The following is a 25750-nucleotide window of genomic DNA, read 5'->3' on the forward strand; positions in this document are numbered from 1 at the left end:
CAAGCGTAAAGCCGGATAAACACTATTACCTTTACTGAAGTTAAGGTGATTTTTAATTAGCTGAATTAAGCCTGCTGGGATAGCTTTTATCAAGGTATTATATTCCTTTGGTGGAACTGGAAAGTTATGGTGATTCAAAAATTGCTTGTAAGTTAGAATATGACCAGAATCATCAAAGACCGATAGAATGCAATTAAAATTATTGTTAAACCATCTAGGGAAAAAGAGAGATTTATTTCTAACGGTTATATCCGCGTTATTCCAAAGGAGAACTTTGTGGGGGGGAAAAGCTATGGACAAAACACAATTTCCACGAGAGAAGGCATTGCTGATGAAAGTTAGATAAGGAGATGGGTAACTTGCTAGGTAAAAAGTTACACTTTAATAGGAAAGACAGGCCACCGAGTTTGTTGAAGATATTATTAGGAATGAAAAACCATAACGACACTGGATTCACAAGGCATCTTTTCAGCCAGTTTACTTTAAAGGTGTTTATAGTATCAGCAAAATCTAAAAAGTCAAGGCCACCTTCACCTCTGGAATTAGAGAGTACTTCTTTTTTCAATTTGTGAGGCCTATTTTTCCAAATAAAATCCAAAAATATTTTGTTAATTTCCCTTATAGCTTTATCATTGATAAACAAAGAAAGAGCAGGGTATACAAAGCGAGAGAGCCCTTCCACCTTAGATAAAAGGACTCTACCGTATAATGAAAGATCTCTCTGAAGCCAGATGTTAAAGACGTTTTTAGTTTTTGTCATTTTATCAGAAAAGTTTAAAAGATGTCTGGTAACTGGATTTTTTGTGATATGGATACCTAGATATTTTACACAGTTTTTAACAGGGATCCCCTCCAATGATGTCTCATCTATATCATGAATTGAGATAATTTCGAAATATTAAGTTTTAGACCCGAAGCACAAGAAAATTGTTCCACCAATTCCAGAGCATTAGGTAACTGTTTTTTATCCTCCAAGAATAGTGTGGTGTCGTCAGCTAACTGTGCTATTTTAAACTCCCGATCAAATATAGAGATTCCTGTCAAACTTTCATTTTGGTTAATCCTTAGACAAAGTAGTTCAGTGGCTAAAAGAAATAAAAACGGGGAGATTGGACAGCCCTGTCTGACTCCACGATGGATGTCAAACCTTTTGGATGTATCAAAGTTAACGATCACTGAGCTGTTAATATCTCTATAAAACATGGTTACAGTATCAATAAATGATTTACCGAATCCAAATAACTCTAGAGTGCGAAAAAGAAATTTGTGTTCTAAGGAATCAAAAGCTTTTTGAAAATCAAGAAAAAGTATGAGACCGTCTGAGTGAATTAAATTAGAGTAATCTAGCACATCTAATACTAACCTTATATTATTAGATATGTGACGGCCTTTCATGAAGCTCGACTGAGATTCTGAAATGTTATTTAGACCAGTACGTAATCTTTTAGCATAAACAGAGGCTAACATTTTATAATCTAATGTTAAAAGAGTAATAGGCCGCCAATTGTCAATTAATAAAGGGTCCTTGCTTGACTTGGGTATAAGGGATATAACTCCCTGTTTCATTGTAGAGGTCATCTCTCCCTGACTGATGCATTCCTTATACATATGAAATAAAGGCAATTTAATAAACTCCCAAAAGTGAAGATAGAATTCTACTGAAAGCCCGTCAATACCAGGGGATTTACCTATTTTCATTGAGTGCAGAGCTTGATTAATTTCCTCTATTGACAAATCAGCGTCACAAATTCGACTAAACTCACGATCAATAATTGGTATACGGTGTTTAATTGTATTAATACATTTTTCACAGCTGTCATAGTTAAATTCAGATGTATAAAGATTGCTGTAAAATTTGCTAACAAATTCTGATATTTCTTTAGGGTCTTTAGAGGTAACTCCATCGATGTTAAGCGCTGAAAGAGCTTTCCTCTGACCGTTTCTTTTTTCCAAGGCAAAAAAATAGATAGAATTCTTCTCCCCCTCCTCAAGCCATTTCGCTCGAGATCTAATATATGCACCTTTGGCCATCTCTAAATAAGCTCTGTCGAATTCCAGATTTAATTTTTTTTATTTCCATATCTTCTTCTGTAATCTTATCTTTAGCTAGTAAAACATTAAGTCTATTAACCAACTCTGAATCGGTTTTATGTTTAATATTTTTAAGTTCCTTACTTCTTTTAACTGCAATATATCTAGCTTTATATTTAAAGAACTCCCAGTTTTTTTTTATAATCTCTGGTTGATCCGGTAAATAATTCTTTGGTAAGATTGATGATACTATTATTAAATTGTTTGTCTTGTAACAAGGTATTATTAAGTTTCCAATAGCCCCTCATTCTCGGGTTATCATTGATGTCACTCAATTTTATTGCAACTAATTTATGATCTGATAACGGGGCAGTGACATGAGAAACATCTTTTACATATTTAAGGATAGAAGATGAAATTAGAAAAAAGTCAATCCTAGATCTAAGAGATAAACTTCTATTGGACCAGGTAAAATCTTTTGTAGAAGGATTAAAGAACCGCCATGCATCAGTAAGAGAGAGATCGGAGCACAGGAAAAAAATGTGATCATTATTCATCCTGCTATCAAGTCTAGGGGGGTATCTATCCAGGTGATCGTCCATACATTCATTCAAATCTCCCCCCAAAATAAAATAAACATTATTTTATTTTTTGTGTAACTTTTTAAGCTTGTCCACTAGATGAGAGAACATTACTCTATTGGATGCACGAGAGTTGTGTCCATATACACAACAAGCTATAAAGGTGGCGTTATCTTGTTTAATTACAGCACAAACCCATCTGCCTTCATCAGAACATACAGTTTCTAATACAGTCCCTTTAAATCTATGTAACATTATAGCAGTCCCAGCCGAGTGGCTGCTGCCATGGCTAAAGAAAATTGAGCTTCCCCATTGCGTTCTCCAAAATGTAACATCTGTTTCCCCTGAATGAATTTCTTGAAGAAAGATAAGATCAGCTGCACTTCTTTTACAAAACAAAAAAATTGCTTTTCTTTTCAGATTGTCCCGCAAACCTCTAACATTTAAAGTTACAACCGACAAGGAGTTAAACGAATACTCCATAACAAGAACCCCTAAACAAAATGAGAAAAAACAACAAAAAAGTTACTTTCTTTAGACTAGCTACCAGAATGTAAAGGGAGAGGTGGATAATAACCAAAGCACATGTTATCGAGGTGATAAACAAATAAGGAGATTAATAGTAAAGGTAACAATAATTAAAGAAGAACAAAAATAGTTCCTATTTGTGCACAACTCAAAAAGTTTTTGCACAGTTTATATTGTTAGTCGTCAAGTTTCATCTTTTCGATTTTTGCATGAGAAAAGTAACCAGTGCAAGCAGCAGCTTGGCTTACACGACATCAGCATAGAAGATTTGTTTCCCATCAATCAAAGCAAATGAGTTGCGAAAGGTTGCCTTCTTGCCCTCCTCCCTTGCCTTCTTCACAAGAGGCCACAGCTTATCCCGCGCTGCTCTATCTTCAGGAGACAGCGGCTCCGAGAGACGCAGTTTATTGTCAGTTAGAAACTTGCAACCTTTAGCAGCACTCCAAATGATGTCACGAATGCGGCGCTGTGAGAAGAGAATTATGATCGATCTGGTCTTTCCATCCGTCCGCTTCGGACCCAGACGATGAACGACATCGACACTGTCCTGTAGCCCGTCTCCGACTCCAGGAGCAATCTTCCCTAAGATGTTGAGGACCACACTTCGGACATCCTCATTGTCTTTTTCCGCAACGCCGTGCAACTTTAGAAACCATCGCCAACTGTAACGTCTACACTCCTGTACACTTGCTTTCAGTGATTTGTTTTCCTTTCTCAGAGCGTGGACCTCAGATTCCATATGATCGAGAGCCTCTTTATGCACGCCAACATCCAAAATAAGCTGTTGTACCGTCGCTGTTAGACTTTTGACTTGTTTGGAAGTTGCCTCGGTGGTAGTTTCAATCGCCGAAATCTTCTGGAACGTTTTGTCTAATTTAGAATCAAGCTCACGAATAGCCGCCAAGACATTCTCATTCCCGTTTCCACTAACGTTAGATTCTGCGCGTTTAGTTTTTTTAGCAGCTGGCCTCTGAGGAGTATCCGAGAGGGATGTGACAACAACCTCATTGTCGAAATTTGGACATGTGTCAAACCACTGTGATTCGGTATCTTTCTTAAGTTTAAATCCAGCACTACTCGAGGCTGATGCTGAATTCTCAAATTGATCAGTTGAGCCAGATGCGTCGGAAGACATGGTGTCAAGCCAAACTTGTTTAACTTTCTTCTTGCCTCTTTTTCCCATGCATAAAGATGTCAAATCAGAATCATATAACGTTTTCACGTATTTTTTTCACGTTATCACCAGTCCGATTAATAGGTTATATCACCACTTCACCTTTATTTCCCTGAAGAGCAAAGAAACACTACCACCTACACCGCCGCCATCTTGGCCTCACAAATCTATATTAAATAAAGCAGCACCATTAAAAGCTTCAACCGCCATCTTCTATTGCATCAGCTGCAATACAGCCTTGCACTACAGCGTCCCAATGGTTAAACCGCGTTATTGCAGGCGTTATTAGTTGAAAATATCTGTCGACAATATCTGTTTTGACGTTTATCGATAATGTCGACTACATTTTTCAGCCCTAGGGAGATGAGTGAAGAGCTGTGCCTTATTTCTAACGTTACCTATATTTCACGACGAGTGTTCCACACAGTGTTAGAGCGAACACTAACAAATATTACTGGATTTCGTTCCTTAAAAGGCAACTGAGAGCTTTAATTCACTACAAAATGTTTAATTAATTGCGTTTGACACCCATATTTGGCAGAAAATAATACCACGCAGATCAATCATTTCACAACATGATAAACTTAACGTTACCACAGTTCAGAACCACGACTATCACAGAACCACGGTCAACGAAAGAATATTCAAATTAAAATCATAACAATTAGTTTTAGTCCAGTGATCTTCCTGATAGGCCAATTTAACGTTACTGGTAGAACACTCTAGAAATTCAACAGTTCACCTTGTAAAATGGCCTGTGCTTCGCGCGCGCAAAACTTTAGGCTTTGTCGAGTGTGCTCAGAAAGAAAATGCCTGTGAACGTGCATAAAAACAATTACAGTGCGTGAGACGTGATGATAGAGAAAACTAAGCTTAATCGAGGCTTTACTACCTTTACATCATTTATAAAGTGGCATGACATTGGCAAAAATCAAAATACAAAAATCAGACGTCAGAGCTCGTTGGCTGTCTAATGTTAATTATTCATTATTACAGTGATTTGTGATCGAATAATAGATTAAACTAATAAACTGTATACATTGAAATCAATTTACAGTCTGATTTATCTGTATTACTATCAAGTTAAAGTATTAGACTTACCCCACGCTTGACTCTTCCACAAGTAAAATGGCGTTCGCATGTGGTCTGGACTCTGGTTCAGTCAAAACGACGGTTGCACGTAAACGGAGGTGTGGCTTGGTTAACTCTAAAAGAGAGTTATGTTTGCAACAACGCAAAATGACACCAACTCTTATTTAAAATGGACACTTCTGGTGTTAAACCCAATCTGTTTAGTGTTGATTCAACACTTTATTTTAATACTTTATTGTAACACTGGAAAATCAACACCGGTCAATTTACTGTGATGTTGACAATTTTACATTGTACAGGTTATCACTTGGTTTTTGACCAAGTGAAGCTCTTGAAACAATTCACAGAAGAGTATGTTGTCTGGAAAGAAATCAAGCATCACTGGCAAAGGCTCAAAAGAGACCATGCCTTTCTTAAAAATCTTTTAAAATAGGTTGCTGTTGATATAACTGTTTTTGTTCAGTACTTCGCTTATATTATGTGCTGCAATATTATATATATATATATATATATATATATATATAATACTTCAATGTGTATATTATATAATGTACTGACTGCTGCTTTGTAAATTTATGTAAGGAACAGGCAACTCTGGCCCTTTGCATTCTACTTTTTGAGGTTAATTAAGAGTTAACCTCCAACCCTAATCGAGCACATCTGAAAATTTGAACCAAAGTCTTCAGGTTTACTTATAGACAATAGGCAGGAGGGTTTGAGGTTGGAGCTAAATCTGCAGGACAGTGGACGCTGAGGGCCAGAGTAAACCATCACTGCTTTAAATAACGCAGAACATAAGCTGACCCGACTGTCCATTAAACAACTTCATTTGAATGGTTTGTGTTTTTTGTTTTACTTTCAGACCAGCACTGGAGAACGCCTGACAATGGGATGTTGAGACTTCTTCCTCTGGTTGAGAAAAAGCTACACCACATCAGTGATCACATCTTCTGTTCTTCAACTGAACAAACTGTTTAGACGAGGTAGAAGAACACGAACATGATAGAGACGTACAGGGAAGAGCAAGAAACCAGTTTAGCTGTGATAATGAATCATTATTTCCAACACAATATCAAATCTGTTTTCTGTAGGTGACTGAATATGATTCTCTGGCACTCGTTTTGTGGCTTCAGCAGCTGTGAATGGATTCATATGATGGTAACGTATTTTTGAAGACACATTTTTATTTATCTTGAATCTCATTTTTCTTTATGCTGCTACTTTATCAACTTTATGCTTTGTCCTCCAATAAAGTGTTGTTTAATAAAGTATGGCGACTATTGTGTATTAAAAGTGGTGTTTGGTACAGTAAATATACATTTTTATTTGAGAAATTTTCATTTCTTATTTCTTTAGTTTAATTAATTTAAAAATAACTACATATAATTAATAACTTATAAATAACTACATATAATTAAAAATAATAATAATTACAACTGGCCTGTTGGAGTATGCTTTTACTTCTACAAAAAGGGCAGATTAGGTACCTAGTCTTATTATTTTTTATTTCATAAATTAATCAGATGATTTAGATTAATTCACAAATAACACACGTAAATGCGGTGGACAAAAAATAAATAGGGGTGCACTATCTAAGCTTTCACATTGCCTTTTAAGTCTAGTAATTTACATAATCATAGCAGACGCTTTTGTCCAAAGCAGCTTTAAAAGTGAGGAAAACAACGAAACCGTTATAAAGATAAAATAATAATAGGCTACATAGATACGTTTCAACCGTTTTTAGAAACAGACACACACACACACACACACACACACACACACACACACAGAGTGTGAGCAATGTTTACGATAAATATTTAATCATAATCACGACAAATATTAGAGAAAAATACAATATGATGTATGCCAGAATCTTGCGCATCAAAACAAACTTGTCCTTCCTCCATCACGGTTGAACTCGCACTAGATCCAGCAAGGGTGAGCTCGAGCTCTAGCTCCTCCCATTTGGCTCTGCATCGAGCACCATCTCACCCGCCTATTACGTCTCGTCTTTCCATTGGACTGGTTATACACGTGCTTCACGACGCAATCACGCAGGGCGTTCCCACCGTGTCTCGACGCAGCTCGAGTTCCCTTGAAAGGGAAGCTGATGTTTCGCCATGTAATCAGACAGTCGATTCCTAAATTCCGATAACAAAATATTAGTAAGTATTTCACAGAAACTTTTATAAAACCGTAGACAGGAATGTGTGTACTAGCTACTTGATGGAAAAGATGGAGGAGTTTGTGAATCGGTTGGATATCTAACGTTAGACTAAATTTGGATCAAGGGGACTTTTTATGTCTTGAGGCCCTTTACAGGTGACGTCCACATTAATACTTTTTTTCTGAAAGGACGTGTTTGACATTTTTCATCCTGTAGTAAAGGAACGGGGTTTCTTTTGTGTATCGTGCTGTAAGTTAGGCTATGTGATGATTTTTCAAATTACTTTTTTGAGTGAACGCATCGATGTCATTATCTATTTACCTCCAACTCTCATGATCAGATCAATGATAAAGATGTTTAATTAAGTTTAATTACTTTAGTTTTGTGTTTGTTCGTCATTTACATCCAGAGTCAGTGGAGATCAGACTGTTTCAACTGTTCAGCTTCATCATGGATGACAGACAAACATCCAGAGATGAAGATTTTTCTCCAGTTTGCAGGTACTTTAAATGAATACATTAAATAACCCTTTATAGACCCATAATAAAAGAGATGTCTGTTTTAAATTAATTTCTTGAAAACAATGTCTAAACCCTCCTCAAGTGCTTTTCATCCAAACAGTATGAAGATCTTGCATATGATGATTATCATCAAAAACTAATTAAATCTGTTCTGTTATAGTTCAGTTCAGCAGGAGAGATCAGAACCAGCGCCCAGCTGTGTGTCTTTGAGGAGTGACAGGTCTATGGGTCATCTAATAGATTTTAAGAATGACGATACACAGACTGATCTCAGGTAGGCTACAACATTTCTTAAAGACATGATTAACATTTTAATATTATGGTGTTTTGTATTTTGTATTTATGATATTCATAATAGACATTGTCTTCACCTGATGCAAGAGAGACATAATCTATGAGTGTTCCAATTTCATGGCTTGGAATCAGATAAATAGCATTTTATTGAAAGAGATGCTTATATTATTTGAAACACCCAGCTTTTGTGGACATTTTAAATGGACTGCAGTCCTTTTTGTTGGTACCTGGGCGTTGTGGAATTTAGGGCTGAAACGATTAGTCGACGTTGTCGACAACGTCGACAATAAAAAATTGTCGACAAAATATCTTGTTGTCGAGTAGTCGTTTGAGCTCACGTGACCTAATGTAAGGGCCTGCAATATCGTGATTTGACCGCTACGGCGCAGTAGCGCTAGAGAGTAATGTTACAAATGCTATTGCGGTAGAAGAAAACACAGCGCAAATTATGATCTGACGGAGTGCAAACGAATCCGAACTAGCAAGGTGTGTAAAGTTTCACAAATCTTCAAACCAAGAATGCTGTCATGTGCAATACATGCTAGGCGTAACTTGCTTTTCACGGGAGGACAACATGCATGTTAAAGCACTTGAAGAGGAAACAAGACGAGCCGGTGAGAGGTGAATGTTCTCCAGCTGGAGCTAAATAACTAGCAGTAAATATCTTTATTAGACAATGCAATACTACTAATAATAGCAACAATATTAACAATAATAATATAATTACAGTAATATGATTTTATTTTTGCATAGAATAAAGCTTGATCGAGCTTAGGAGTCAGGGCTGTTTTATTATTGTAACACTATTAACGTTAGGTATTACAGGCTTATCACTTGCCTTTATTTTGTTCCATATTCATGAAGACTTACAAAAGGAGATGTTATGAAGAATATCATGTCAGTTACTTTTTCATACTGTAAATTAAAAGGTGAATGAGAGTGTCTCTGTCAGCTCAATTGTCAATTTTTTTTTTTTAATTCTTATAATAACTGTTTGCAGATTAAGTTTTTCTGTAGTGCAGCTGATTAATTTTTGTTTCTTTTTTTCTATTGAAAGAGAACAGAATATTTAACCAATGCTTAGAGAGCATTTGTGTGTGATTTGAGTTGGACAGAAATCTGGGAACTTAAAGAGAATGACCTGTTTGGCTCAAAGTTCATTAAAACAACCATTTCAAAAGCTGAAGTGATTTTTTTTTTTTTTTTTTTTTATTATAGTTAGAATATGTATAACTCAGTATTTTAACTAATTGAAAAAGCTGAATAATCGTTCCAAACGTACTGATGATCAGTCGGCAAAATAATCGATGATTAGTCGATTAATCGTTCTAATAATCGTTAGATTAATCGACTATCAAAATAATCGTTTGTTGCAGCCCTAGTGGAATTGCAGGTAATGTGCAGCAGTGCTGCTGTGGCCTTACATGTATATTCAGAGCTCAAAAAAATACCCTATTCTATATTCTGACCTCAAACCCATTATAACCTCCTGCAAAATGTCTCCTCCAAAAATGACCAACAGATGGTATCAATGTAATACAATTAAAGGGGTCATATGACGGTTCTAAAAAGAACATTTTTTTGTGTATTTGGTTTAATGCAATGTGTTTATGCGGTTTTAGGTTAAAAAACAAACATACTCATTATTCTACACATACTGTACATTATTGTTGCTTCTCTATGCCCCGCCTTTCTGAAATGCGTTGATTTTTACAAAGCTCATCGTTCTGAAAAGCGCGGCGTGCTCTGATTGGCCAGCTAGCCAGTACATTGTGATTGGCCCGATAACCTTAAAGGGGTGGTATAATGCTCTTTTCACAAGATGTAAAATAAATCTTTGATGTCCCCAGTGTGTGTATGTGAAGTTTTAGCTCAAAATACCCCACAGATATTTTATATCCTTTTACCTCACACAGACATGCACTGAAAATGTCAATGTTTATGTTCAAACCAGAGTCAGACAATAATGGAGAGACTCAAGAAGTGACAACTTGTAGAATGCAACAGTACATTTCTGAATGGTTAGTTGATGAATTTAGGTAGCTTATGTGTTATCTTCTATTCATTGATTAGCATTTTTTAAGGACTTCGTCTTCAACATTACACACTAACTAAAGTTAAAAAAGTGAAATCATAATCAACCACCCCTTCAAGCGTGTGACGGAAATGTCTCGCCCCTTACCATATTTGGAACATCAGCTCCAGAAGCAATAAAGGCATGTGATCATGTCAGAACTACCTTATCAATTGGAGCCCGATTCTGATCCGGAAAATGCAGATGTCCAAGATGAGCGATCATCTTTGCATGGCGGCGCTGGCGGCAACAATAATACAGCGAGAACAAAAGTTACGACATTGTTTCTACTCAGACAATTCATGGGACCATATCATCTGAACATATTTCCAAATGAAATAACCTTTTATAGGCCCATAATAAAAGAGATGTCTGTTTTAAATGAATTTCTTGAAAACAATGTCTAAACCCTCCTCAAGTGCTTTTCATCCAAACAGTATGAAGATCTTGCATATGATGATTATCATCAAAAACTAATTAAATCTATTTTGTTATAGTTCAGTTCAGCAGGAGAGATCAGAACCAGCGCCCAGCTGTGTGTCTTTGAGGAGTGACGGGTCTATGGGTCATCCAATAGATTTTAAGAATGACGATACACAGACTGATCTCAGGTAGGCTATAACATTTCTTAAAGACATTTAAATATTTGAATGAAAGAGATTTTTGAATAGTCAGTAGCAAATTCTTAAAATATAAAAAAAACATACTTACAGGCTGTGTGTGAGTCAGAAGCGCCAGAATGTACAAGCAAATATGGAATTGCCCCACTTTTTAGAATCAGCTTTGTGCACGGCCTGCCTTGTACTCTCGCAGGGTCTGGAAACAGTCCTCTGAAAATTGCGCATCACACAGTCGAATATTTTAGTTGTACTGTTCTGGAACAGTTGTAAATAAAGTTTAAGCATTGTTTTCTAATTGTGTCCTCTTTTGGAAGGCCAAACTCATTTAGTTTGGCTTTCGCAGCGAAAAACACAGTGTCTCCACGACATGGCGGCGCTGGCGGCAACAATAATACAGCGAGAACAAAAGTTACACCTTCTTTCTTTGCGTATACATTTATTTATGAAACTCTGTCCCCACACACTGACCTAGATTTGTTGGGGCGTGTTTGAAAGAAGAGTTTTAGGAAGGTGTGGCTGAGCCTTAACTTTTATAAAGAATATCTCTTAAGGTTTTACACTTTGAGCTTTTTAACTCTGCAGATCTTATACTTGCACTAACAGCTACATAACACACTAAAGAAAAAGGAAAACAAGAAATCGCATCGTATTTGATCTTTAAACTTTATGAAATGAATCCTGTTGTTGGTAGAAAACATTGTTTCTACTCGGATAATCACTGATACCAAGTCATCTGCACATATTGCCAAATAGGCACAAGGTTTTGTTATCAGTTGAAGATCCTCCTTTATGCCTCTTATGACAGAGTCCACTATCTTTAAAGCAGATTTTAACGGAATGCGATGGTTTTAACTCCTCAAGGACTCTGTTTTTATTCTGTTGATTCGTATTAATAGATTTTATTTAATGAAGTGAGGCCGAATTAGTTTAAAAACTTTTGTAAATTTAGTTTTTAGTTTATTTCTCTTTATATTTTGCTACTTTTATTCTCACCATTAAAATAGCTCTGATGATGTTAAATTATAAGCAATCAATCAATAATATATTATTTTAATATAATATTTACCATATATAAAAAGCTTTCTCAAGCTAACACAAAGTTTATCTTGACAAACTTTTTTTTTTAATAGTTTTTGTTTTTAGTATTTTTACAGTTGTGGCCTTGAGCAGTTGATTTAATAATAAGTGCATTTACTTATTATCTGTTTTCAGAGGGTGACAGTGAATTATTAAGGTAATATAAAACAAATCCACCAATATCAGAGTGTCTGATTATTGATTCTCTTCATGATGTTTAAGGTCAATCCCACCACAAAGATCAGCAGTAACAAAACCCGTCTGTAAGAAGAATGACCAGCCTATGAATCAACTACAGGACTTTAATGAAAGCAGGTATGCTAGTGTCAGGTAAAGTAAACAAACAGTTAAACAAATACAACATTTTACATTTATAACATTTAACATTTATATTTAACTTATGTAATACCATGTTATTTTAATTTTACAGCCATGAAGTCCTCAACACATTTATTTTTTTGAACAAAGTCTTTTTATTGATTTTAAGTTTTACATTTAGATTAACACAGCGACAACAAAAAGCCCCCCTTCCCCCACCCCATACTGGATCCATAAAAGATAGATATAAAAATAATAACAAATAAATAAATAAAATAGAAATGTGAACAGTAGTCAGACCTCTATGCAACCTCATATACTTCTTAACACAGGTTTGTGTAGATATTTATACAAAATTGTCAATTGGCACACTTTCAAAAAAAAGACAAAAATGGCATCCACATATTGTAAAACTTCTCAACAGACCCTTTTACACTATATCTAATCTTTTCCAAATGAATATGACACATGACCTCCTTAATCCAGTGTCCATATGTTGGAGGGCAAGGATCCTTCCACCTACACAAAATAAGTCTTCTAGCTAGCAAGGAACAAAAAGCGATCATGTTCACCTGGCACCCGCTCAAAGAAGCATCCACCTTGATCACCCCAAATAGTGCAGTCAAAGGGCACGGGTGCACAGTCTTTCCACATATTTTGGAAAATGTATCAAAAATAGATAGCCAGTATCCGTGAAGCTTCGAACAAGTCCAAAACATGTGTAGAAGTGTAGCCGGGGTTTGTTTGCACCGATCGCATGCAGGGTCCAGGTCCAACTTGATCTTGGACAATTTGTCTTTGGACCAATGCAGACGGTGTACCACTTTAAACTGGATAACAGCATGCCTCAAACACACTGAAGACGAATGAATATTCTGTACTACCTTTTGCCAGACCGCGTCCGATATGTCTTCATCCAAGTCAGTTTCCCACTTGTGTTTCAGAATGTCCAGATTGGTCTCATGGTATGAACTGAGCAATGTATAAATCTTGCTCAGGACCTGTTTTCTGTCTGTCTTACAGTCAAATATCTTATCCACAGTCCTCAACACATTTAGATCAAATCTGATGAAGAAGTTTAAGTGTCTGAATGAGGGAACAGCAAAGCAGGGAAACCCAACACTCCTGAATGAGATCTACACAGAGCTCTACATCACAGAGGGTGACAGTGGAGAGATCTGTAATGAACATGAGGTGAGACAGATTGAGACACAATCCAGGAGAGCAGCAACAGAGGACAAACCCATCAAATGCAATGACATCTTTAAACCTTTACCTGGACAAAACAAACCCATCACAACTGTGCTGACAAAGGGAGTCGCTGGCATTGGAAAAACAGTCTCTGTGCAGAAGTTCATCCTAGACTGGGCTGAAGGCAAAGTGAATCAGGACGTCCAGCTCATATTTCCACTACCTTTTCGAGAGATCAATCTGATGAAGGGCAAAACGTTCAGTCTTTCAGATCTTCTTCATGTGTTTTTCCCTGAAACAAAAGAAATGGAAATATCTAGTGACAAATATAAAGTGTTGTTCATCTTTGATGGTCTGGATGAGTGTCGTCTTCCCTTACATTTTCAAAGGAATGAGACTCTACGAGATGTAAACAAAAAGAAATCAGTGGACGTACTGCTGACGAACCTCATTGCGGGGAATCTGCTTCCCTCTGCTCTGATCTGGATCACCTCTAGACCAGCAGCAGCCGATCTCGTCCCCTCTGAGTGTGTCCATCGAGTGACAGAGGTACGAGGCTTCAATGAGCCACAGAAGGAGGAATACTTCAGGAAGAGAATCAGTGATCAGAGTCTGGCCAATACTATCATCTCACACCTGAAGTCATCAAGGAGCCTCTACATCATGTGCCACATCCCAGTGTTCTGCTGGATCTCAGCCACTGTTCTAGAGAAGATGTTGAGTGAAGCAGAGAGTGGAGAGATTCCCAAGACTCTCACTCAAATGTACACACACTTCCTGATCCTTCAGTCCAACATCAAACATGAGAAGGACTATAAGAAGAACCTGACAGATGAAGACATGATCCTCAAACTGGGGAAAGTGGCTTTTCAGCAGCTTGTGAAAGGCAATGTGATCTTCTATAAGAAAGACCTGAGAGAGTGTGGCATTGATGTGACAGAAGCATCAGTGTACTCAGGATTGTGCACTCAGATCTTCAGAGAGGAGTCAGGCCTGTATCAGGCGAAAGTCTTCTGCTTTGTTCATGAGTGTTCAGGAACATCTAGCAGCTTTATATGTGCACCTCTGCTTCACAAACAACAACAGAAATGTATTTGACCCAGTCTCTAAACCAGGTTTGTTGTCTATGTTTAAGAACTGGTCTAAACTCGATTTACCAGAATATGTTTCATTTTCTGAGCTCCATGAGAGAGCCGTGAATGAGGCTCTACAGAGTAAAAATGGGCATCTGGACCTTTTCCTGCGCTTCCTTCTGGGTTTGTCAGTGGAGTCTCATCAGATTCTCCTTCAGGGACTAATGACACTGAGAAGAAGGAGTTCTGACAGCAATGAGAAAACAGTTGAGTACATCAAGGAGAAGATCAGGACCATTGACTCTCCAGAGAAATCCATCAATCTGTTCCACTGTCTGAATGAACTGGGTGACCAGTCACTAGTGGAGGAAATACAACAGTATCTGAAATCTGGAACAATAAGTGAAGCCAGACTCTCTTCATCTCAGTGGTCAGCTGTAGGTTTTGTGTTGTTGACATCAGAGAAGAGTCTGGAGAAGTTTGATATTAATACATTTGTTGGAGAAAACAATAAAGCTGAAAAACTGAAGGTTCTTTAGAAGCTGCTGCCCGTGATTAAAGTTCAGTAAGTATCAGTGAAAACTATCACTTTACTGTTAAAACAAAAGAAAGTCAAAAGCTAATAAATCTAAGAAAGTGATCCAGTAATATAAAGTCCTGGCAACAACAGACAAAAAATTAAATATTCATATAGCATGTTTATTGGTTATTCACATGCAAGGGAGGCCAAGAATTCTAGCCCAAGAATGCGGTCTTACATTTAGAGCAAAGCGTGGAGTTAGTTGGTTTAATTTTATGTTGTATGTGTCGTGTCTGTTCAGAATCTTGTTCTTTTGCACACTGAGAGTTTGTTATCCTGAGTCCACACCATGTCCCATTTGTCTTTTATTCACACTTAACTCTCTCCAATTGTAATCTGTGACACCATTACCTCAAGGTTCCTGAGTAATTTTGAGACAATGCCATCCATTGGTGACCAAGTGCAGTGTTTTCTTTACTCCATCTACAAATTGTCTATTTTTTCTCAATTTTCTATTGCTTTTTGTTTTCAGTTCATAGTGTTTACCAAGTATGATTTTCATCTCTCTACAGTTTGAGTGATTGTGGAGTCACAGAGAAAGATTCTGCTGCTCTGACTTCAGTTCTGATATCAAACCCCTCACAACTGAGAGAACTGGATCCGGATAATAGAAAACTGCGAGATCCGGGTGTGAAGCTTCTCTCTGGAAAAACTCTGGTAAGATCATCTACGGTATATCATAGTCAGACATGTTATTGTCTTCTGTAAGACTAAATCAGGGTTCCACAAATCTGGCACTGGAGGGCCGCTGCCTTACTGAGTTTAGCTCAAACCCTGATAAAACTCTCCTTCCTGTAACTCTGAAGACATGGATTAGCTTGTTCAGGCCTCTTTAATCAGGGTTGGAGAAACTCTGCAGGACAGCGGCACTTCAAAACCGGATTTGAGGAACCCTGGACTAAATGCTCTGATGTAAATTTTAGGGCTACACTGCAGAAAATAAATTTCTTTCTTAGTATCTTTGTTTTCTTTTCTTTTTTATATTCTTAATTGAAGATACATTTACTTGAGAAGCAAAATAACTTAAGCAATTTTTCAGTATAAAAGACTTAACATTTTATGTATCTTGATTTAAGAATTTGTAGATATTAGATATTTAGACTATGTCTGGATTGGATTCAGAACGATGATCAAAACACAGATGGAGTAGATCAAGTTCAACAACACCCCCAAAGCTTCACAGTCCTATACCTCGTCCTGCGTCGACATTTCATTAAGTAACATTAGGCAGTTTTGATTTTACATTTGCGTCTGCTTACATACGTGACCCGTTCTGGCAAAATGAGTCGCAATGAGCAATTGTTCATGACTGAGCTACACCTGTTTGACTTTAATAGTCAAAGTCAATTTTGAGAAAAATCGAGTTAAAGTTTTCTGAAGGTTCCAAAACAAAATCATCTACCAACCATACCTTAAAATCTCGGGTAATAACACCAAATTTGGCACACACCACCGAGTCAAAACCAAATATTTATAGGAACAATATATATTCAACTTTTTTCCCCATGGTACCACAATTGTTTGATTAAAATTTATGAAAAAGACAGCCTATATATTCAGACCTACTGTACTGCACGGATCTAATATAATGTTACACCTCAGATGTTTTTCCCCAACAGTTACCAAACGTTCACTTAAGACATAGCAGATTATGTTTGCTTGAATACTCGCCAAGACAGATATTTTGAAACACTGTAATTCTGTGTAGGTATAAGAGTATATCGGGATCACGCGCTGTCTGAGGCGTCTTTGAGGCACGCTTCGGATGTGTCAGTCAATGTGAGTAAAATCATTTTGTTTAAATCAGTATGAGTTTGAAAATCACATTTCATTGGTTCAGACTCATGCCATCGAGAATTCGCTATTAATATTCACAAAGTTGGATTGCTACGTTTTAAAACAATACCAAACTTGTGCTGAGGGAAAGCACAGTCGTCGAGAAGCGAGCAGAGAAAACTGAATTTTTCATGGACAAAGGAAAACATACAAATAAAGATACTTTTTAAAATGTTTAATTGGTATTTTGACCCTTGGGATCACTAGATGAGGGCTTAATGAACTCATTTTTGTGAAAACCTCAAATTCGACCATTTTGCCTGTAGCTCAGAATTATCCTGTACGCATTCTGACTCATTTTGCCAGCACGGGTCACATATGATATTGCATGTTTCTGCTTCTTCTTCGCCTGTGTTTTTATCAGGAGATTTAATACTTTTTCAAAAGTGAAAGATCTCAAACTAAACCGCCTTCAGTGATACATGTGTTAAATAGTTGTTGTTAAGTGTTAGCTTATTATATTTATGTTGAAATTTTATGGATTTAATTTTTACATTTTACATAATCTGCCTGTAAATGTTTGTATCTCCCAGGATACGTTTCCCCTTTGGGAGTTTAAATTAATTGGAAAATGCGTGGGAAAATTGTTTGGCAATGCGTGTTACAACATTTTAATAACAATTTTAAAACATGTATTCTCTCATAACTTTAAACATTCTTTGTAAAATTCGGTCGAACAATGCCTGTTTATGAATATATTAGCCTACTGTATCATATTTAATATGCAAATTTCTAGGGCCTATGAATGATCAATATGACCAAAACTTTGCTGAGAAACATCGTGTACACAGTCTTCTTCATGCCTTCTGTCCTCTGATTGATAGTTTATACTTAAAAAACAAAAACAAAATTCAAGTAAAGTCCTTTTGCTCAGAAAGTTTTTATTTTTATAAATGTAAATGTAAGAAACATTTATTAGACTGAAGCAACTGGGGTTTATTGATTATTAATACACCATTTTTTTGATCCATGATCCATAAAAGCCGTGTGTGTGTGCGTGTGCGTGTGTGCGCGTGTGTGCGCGTGCGTGCGCGTGCGTGCGTGTGCGTGTGCGTGCGTGTGTGTGCGTGTGTGTGTGTAATGTGATACTCAACAAAAAACAGATGCTAACTTGTATATGCATGCATGTGTGTTTTTTTGTTGAGTATCATATTTATACATCGCTTTTATGGCTCATACTGTCAGAAACACAGGGTTAGGACTAGTGTGAAAACTTCAACACAGTCAAAAGGTGAACCCAAATGCAGAAAACCAGATGACAGTTCTGGGAAATATCTTCAAATCTTTTATTTGATGAAAAGGAATGTCCAAACTTTCCTAGGATAAAGCCAAAAAGTAAACTCCAAAAAACTTCCACAAATAGTTTGATAACAGTTCCAAAAAGTAAATCCAAAAAGTCCACAAAGTAAATCCAGAAGGAATTTGAAAAAAAGTTCACAAAAAGATCTGTGAGTACTCCAAAATTTCAAAGAGCAAAAGTCAATTAAACAAAACAAAGGAACCATACCAGGTACACAAATTAGATTTAGATAACTCCAAAAGAGGCACAGCAAGAGAATGACCTAGACTTGGTCATGGCACTGGAAACACTGAGCAAAGTACTCAGGAGAAGGGTGACTTAAGCCGCGTTTCCACCGAAATTACCCGGAACAATTTGTACCAGGAACTTTTTTCCCAGGAACTTTTTTCGCCCCAGACCGGTTGCTTTTTGCGTTTACACCGCGGTCTAAAGTACCGGGAAGGTAAACTGCGCGCAACTGCTCCTCCCAGTCTGCGACGGACAGTAATCAGTTTTGAGCGCCACATTTATAAGTATGGAGGAGATTCAAACTGTGCTGCAGTTATGTATTGGTTTAGGTAATTCACAAAACAAAATAGACGAGCACTGATACTAAAGCGTGTTCAGAAAGCTCGTATGCGTATAAAATTAGACAACGTATGTTATCAGTGTTATCATGTGAGATGCCTGGGACGAACGCGCAAAAAAAAATTCCTCTTTCGCAAATAAGCTTAAAAAAAGCCCGAACCCCGTCTATCAATCATAAATAGTGAATAGTCTTGTAAATAGTTGTTTGTTACTAACCTCAAAGCGCTATTTCAATCCTGTTATAGTAAATTTGTAACATGGTTTGGAGTGCCTTGCAATAGATGACAATGTGTAAACATAATGACTTAATAATAAAAGCTGTGACAGAAAAGAGACGAGCACTGATAAAGCGTGTTCAGTAGCTCGTAATGCTAACGTTAGATATAAAATTTGTATGTTATCAGCTATTGCGGACATTGACCGTGAGATGGCTGGGACGAACGCGCAGAAAGTTTCCTCTTCCACAAATACCCTTAATAAAGCCTGAAACTCGTCGCCAGTCCACCAGTTTTTTTTATTAAATTCCATATTTGCAGACAGACAACTCTTACTGCATGAAGCCACGACACGAACCGCAATAGATTTTTTAAAAAGTGAGGTTAAAAATAAATAAAATGCTGCGTGGAATCATCCAACCAAAATGCGGCGTGAACGCAACCAATCAGCTTGTGCAGCGCACAAGTCCCACCCCTGAAAGTTCCTGAACTTTGAAAAAGTACTACCTCATGAGCAGGGACTATCGGAGGGGGAAATATTTACCCGGAACTTCATTTAGACCCTGGTTCCTGCGGTGTAAACACATCGAGTACCAGCCCAAAGTCCCTAGTTCCTGGGGAAAGTTCCTGCGGTGGAAACGCGGCTATAAATACACAAACAGGGAACAAGGCACAGGAGACATAATGACAGAGACTGAAAACCAACAAGAGACACAATGAACATATATAATCTATGTGGCCAAACATAAGTCTAAAACCTTGACACCGGTGTTGTGCCTGAACGCGTTCATTGAACGATAGATAGTTCATGAACTCGTTCATATTTTGGGCGAACGTGAACTGAACGTACTCTGTTACTGCCTGATGAACGTTACTGTGAACTCCTTCATTCTGGTGTCTGTGAACGGCACGCTCTCTCAGTTTAACTTCGTTCAAAAGGGTGCAAGATTTCTATAGAAATGTATTTGTCCCGTTCGGAACCTCCGTTGTCCCGTTTATTGACGCTGATCTAACCACTGATGTATGACTGAATCTGATACAACAGCAACACTTGATCATAGCTGTCAACATTGAACATTGAAAATAAGGGAGATTTCCCAGAATCCATCCCCAAAATAAGGGATTTTTTTTACACGATTCTTACCCACAAACTTTTTAAAAAAGCACTGATCATTAACAGTCTAAAGAGTTTATAACTACACAATATATATAAAAAAATGGCACACCAATGGATATGTTTTGTTTTACTTTTCAAAAAAGTGCTTTATTTATGAACAAAGTAAACATTACTTACACATTTTCATTTGCTACAACGTATTTTTAGCTTAATGTTGAGAGACAGAGTGAGAAAGAAACAGAGAGAAAGAGACAGACAGGCAGAAAGAATGTGTAAGAGGCAGTTGAACAAATGGATAGAGACAGTGAAGACAACTGTACACTGTCTTTCTCTTTCACACACACACACAAACTGTCTTTCTCTCTCTCGCACACACACAGAGTCTTTCTCACACACACACTGTCTCTTTCTCTCTCTCACACACACACACACACACACACACACACACAGAGTTGATATTTTTATGAGAGGTCGTAACACAACGTATTATTCAATGCATTACTTCTATATAGATTATATAAGTTGCTCAAGCAGAACCATGTAGCTACTTATATTAAAATTGCATACATTTTAAATTAAAACTTAATTTACCAAAACAGCAGATTTCATACCTTTTCTAAATCGTTATACATAAAGTCTTGCATGTCACAACTAACTTGTTTTTCCACATCCACGAATGAGACGAGTGTCGTTATGTTACCTTGTTGAAGTAAATTGTAGTTTTCCTTGCTTTACCTCGTCTTAAAATAAAAAGATGACTGTGAAAAATGGTACTATTTAATTACATGCATGAATGGTAAGATTACTAGCCTACATTTTATTTAATTAAACGCATTTATGGTGAAACTATTACATTTTAATGTCAATCTGTGTGCATTTTAAACACGAACCATGCGTTGTCACTTTACAGCACAGCAAAAAATAGACTCGGTATGGAAACGATCTCTGCACTGCTGTATACGCACCGCAACTGGAACGGATCGACGGACTGCATCCGTGTGCAGTGTGAAAGCTCTAACTGTTACTGTAACATGGGTGCGGGAAAAAATACGCATCGCACACGCACTGCAAACGGAGTATGTGTGAAACGGGCGTCAGAGGAAGACCGCGAGTGCTTAGGGTTCCATTTGGGACAGGGCGACAGATAGTTGCGTGTTCTGAGTTAACACAATCAGAGCGTAAAAATACGGGATATTTTACGGGAAAATACTAAAACGGGAAGACAGCAGGAAAAGAGCTAAAATACGTGAGAAACCCGGAAAAAACGGGAGGGTTGACAGCTATGACTTGATCACGACACCGGTCATCATCCAATCACAGTCCACACTCACGCGCATCAGACCCAGAGATCAGACCATACGAATAACAAACTCTAAATTGAGAATTAATTATTATTTTGGGACAAATCATTGTTTGATTTGCACACAGAATCCTCCGCTGTCTGGTCGCTTCGATCCGGACTCGCGCTAACGGCAAATCCCTTTCACTGTCCGACTGGGTTTTGATTTCGGCAAATCAGTTTTAACGAATTCAAACAACGTGATTATTGTGAGTCCAACATACATCCAGCCACGCAAGAAAGCATCAAATCATCCTGAGGGAATAATATACTGATGTGATTTGCTGACCAAGAAACATTTATACATTAATTATTATTAATGTAAAAAAAAAAGAAAGAAAAAAAATCAGGATTCTTTGATAAATAAAAGGTTCAAAGTAAATTTATCCGAAATAAAAAAACGTAGCATTATAAATGTACTTGCTGAATAAAAGTAGGCTATTAATTTCTTTAAAAGTAGTGTATAATTACAAAAGCTTTCTATTTCAGATAAATGCTATTATTTTGAACTATGGTTTGTGTGTAATATGACTTTAATCAAAACAAATGTGTTGTCTGAAAACCTTTTAAACGCATACGAACCTGAAATGACATATAGGCCTACTGTGTTATGTTGGCCTAGCCTATAGCCTACAAATATTTTTGAGTGTCCCTCATTTTCCTGTAAAGAACCATGCACGATTGTCCCGCATTTGTTTAGTTGGCAACCCTACCCTCAATGCTATGTAAACCCTGGTTGAATAAGGATTTTAAAATTGGATATGAAGATGAAATCTGACGCATAGTTTCAGTGTTAAAACTGATAAGATAATTGCTGTCTGTGGTTTTATATGGGCTGTGGCAATAATTTTTAAAAATAATAGTTTGCAGCAACATATGGAAAAAAAGAACTGATTTTTTGGAACTGTGAACTTTAGTTCAAAATTTTGAAGTTTGAACTATGAACTGAACTAGTTCATTTAAAAAATTGTTAACTGAACTTTGAACTAGTTCATGTAGAAAGTGAACTTTCCCAACACTGCCTGACACATATATGCAATTAAATGCAAATAAATAATAATTAAGAGATGGAAAATGTTCCCCAAAAGCCTGTTGTGTCATATTTGACATTTATATTAACATGAAAAAATGTCAAAAGAATTACATTTTTAACATTAACAAATGGTGAATAATCAATAAACTCAGTTTCTTCAGTCCAGTAAATGTTTCTTACATTAATTTATAAAAATCATGAATCATTAATAAATAATTTCTCAGCAAAAAATACTTTATTTGATAAAAAAAAAGTATAAACTATCAATCAGAGGACAGAAGGCATGAAGTAGATTGTGTGCAAGAGCAAAACAGAGAGGCAGAAGGTAGCATTAGGAAGACAGAAACAATCACTGCATATCCAGTAAAACCTCATGGTATGTTCACTGTCAGCAACAGTGTTGTCATAATTATCAATTTAGGTTAGACCATATTGATTTCACTTTATTTTAATGGTCCCTTGAACACATTCTGTTGACTATCAGTACAGTTGCACATGTCTACTAACTCCCATTGGAGTGTTAATAGATTTATTAGTAGACTAGTAGGGTTAGGGTTAGAATAAGTTGGCATGTAGTTACAAAGTTACTTATAGTCAGTAGTTAACCTACCATACTCTTGTGTGCTTTCATCTTCACGATGAGTCTGTCACAGAGAAGAGGTGTAGTTGTGTTTGAGCTCATTTAGAACTGTTGGATTTATGAAGAACATGTGTTGAAAGCTTTTTGAATTTCTTTATTCTTTTTTTTATGACTGATAAATCTCCAATTGAAATTTAGACATATTTAATAGTCTGTGTAGAATTGTGGCTTGTACGTGTTGATCTGAACTGAGAGAGTGAAGAGTGTGTCATTGTTCTCTACAGGTTGAGTGATTGTGGAGTCACAGATGAAGGTTGTTCTGCTCTGGCTTCAGCTCTGAGATCAAACCCCTCACACCTGAGAGATCTGGATCTGTGGGGGAATAAACTAGGAGATTCAGTTCATCTGCTCTCTGCTGTACTGGAGGATCCTCACTGTAAACTGAAGACACTGATGTAAGATTGTCTCTCTGATTGTCACACATGTCTTTGTCCTCAGTAAGAATTTTAGGACTAAAATTAGCTTGTAAAATGTTCTGTAAACACTAAATCTCAGCACAGAAATCACAGGTGTACACAAATGTCTAATCTCATGATCTGGTATTAGTGTTCATTTTTACATTCTTTTTAAAATATATCCTTTCAATTTAGTGAGTATTTCATTATATTCATTATGTTCAATAATTTTAATTTATTTATTTAATAATTTAATAACAATAATCTGATCCTATAGTTCCCCCGGCACTGCACAGTCCTTACTCGTTGAAGTTTCTGCTTTGAACGGCTCTTTCCGTGGCTACAAAAATAAATAAATTCAAAGTAGCTTTTCAAACACTACTAATGTACTAATATGAAAGATAATAAGCAAAAGAAATGTAATAACTTCATGCTGATCTTCATGATCTTATATGCAGGGAAAACACCTGAACTTCTGCGGAGCAGTAATGAATAAAGTAACATGGTCAGCGTCGCGCTGGTGAGATTAGTTTGCTCCATTCGGTTTCGCTAGCAAACACGTCCTCCCTGCGATGTCGAGTCGGTCACACAGCTCGGTCCATTGAGCCGCACCGATGATGTCAGCACGGCACGAGCTCTGTAACACCGCTCCGTTTCGTCCCACTGTTGGTGTGTTTGGCTTCCCATACAACTCGTTACAACTAACAGACATTGCTTAAAAGAGTTTGTGAGACGCGCCAAATTAAACAGAAGTGCGGACACACAACTTCCTTTTCAAGGGAAATTAGCCATCATCAACTACCGAAATCTCTTCTTATTTCAGTAATGCGTATGAATGAATTTCACCAAGGTTGATCAATGTTTTTTGTTTCACTAGTGTTGAGGCTTTTCAATAATTGTTTCCTATACGGCCCTTCATACTGGTGGTTTCATATTTGTCTCCTCCAAAGTTTCAGACAAGAATGAACATTGATCTAGTTCATTTGTACAGTATGGTGCACTGGCAGAATAGTTTTGTATAATTAGTGTAGAAATATGTGAAATGCTTATAAATCATTAAATGTTTAAGTTTTATAGGCCCCATTATTACACATTTTTCAAGTGTCCAGACATATATTGTTATCCATTTAATATGAAGAGACAATTTTATTAGTCTTTTTCATTATAATATATATTATAACATTTCTAAAGACACTTATTTACTGTTGTGGTAATAAACACATATGTGTTAAACTGTAAGCATGAAGTTATAAGGCAACGCAAATAATAGAAATAAATGATAAACATGAAAATGGTCTTGATATAAAAGCTTCAGGTCAGGGGCATTCAGTCCGTATACTGTACGCTGTGAATGCTCTGCAGACCCAAGCCATTTAAGAGAATGAGTTTGTGGACTCGCAAATTAATATTAACACTATAAATATGACTATAAATTCCCTTGTCGGTTGAGGTGTAAAATAAAGCTTACATAATAAAAGTCCGTCATTTATTTATTTGCCATTCAACAATTTTTTTCCAAATAAGTGCCAGTGATAAAGTAAATAAATTTAATACATTATTAGTTAACTGTGTGATTTGTATATGTACATTTCTGAAATACATAACTTGCACACAGTCACCTCTGATAACAGATCACTCTAAATTGTAATGTAGATGTGCATTTTCTGTAAAACTGCTTTGAAACAATATGTATTGTGAAAAGCGCTATACAAATAAAATGTGAAATTAATGGAAAAGTTATGGAGGGTTTTGGGTTAGTGTATCCACAACGCTGGCGTTATTATGCATCATCATCATTGTTTTGCGTTCTATGGAAGCATATGGGTAGCAATATTCAATTTGAAATGTAATATGTAAAATGGCAATGCATTTCTGTATTTAAATTTACGTTTTCCATTACATTTGTGCAACGTTTGGTGCAAAATTAAAATTAAAATTCAATTATATTATTTACATTTGCCATTTCATACACTAGTTTTAATATGTA

General features: G+C 36.6%; 1 long non-coding RNA gene and 1 pseudogene across 2 annotated transcripts in view; one reads left to right on the plus strand and one right to left on the minus strand.

Moving 5' to 3' along the window:
- Nucleotides 1-9240: 9240 nt before the first annotated feature.
- Nucleotides 9241-9568, minus strand: LOC309510269. Its single transcript, XR_014210285.1, has 2 exons — nucleotides 9380-9568; nucleotides 9241-9340 (listed from the first exon to the last, which is right to left on the minus strand). It is a non-coding gene; the product is annotated as an uncharacterized lncRNA (long non-coding RNA).
- A 3775-nt stretch (nucleotides 9569-13343) lies between these two features.
- LOC309510275 (NACHT, LRR and PYD domains-containing protein 3-like) overlaps nucleotides 13344-25750 on the plus strand; it is a 52458-nt pseudogene continuing 40051 nt past the window's right edge. Inside the window, exons 1-2 of the transcript XR_014211624.1 lie at nucleotides 13344-13397; nucleotides 13501-15306. The product of XR_014211624.1 is annotated as an NACHT, LRR and PYD domains-containing protein 3-like (transcript). The remainder of the gene's footprint in view (nucleotides 13398-13500; nucleotides 15307-25750) is intronic.

Source organism: Leuciscus leuciscus (genome assembly GCF_965113295.1).
Source record: "Leuciscus leuciscus genome assembly, contig: SUPER_11_unloc_7, whole genome shotgun sequence".
Lineage (NCBI taxonomy): Eukaryota > Metazoa > Chordata > Actinopteri > Cypriniformes > Leuciscidae > Leuciscus > Leuciscus leuciscus.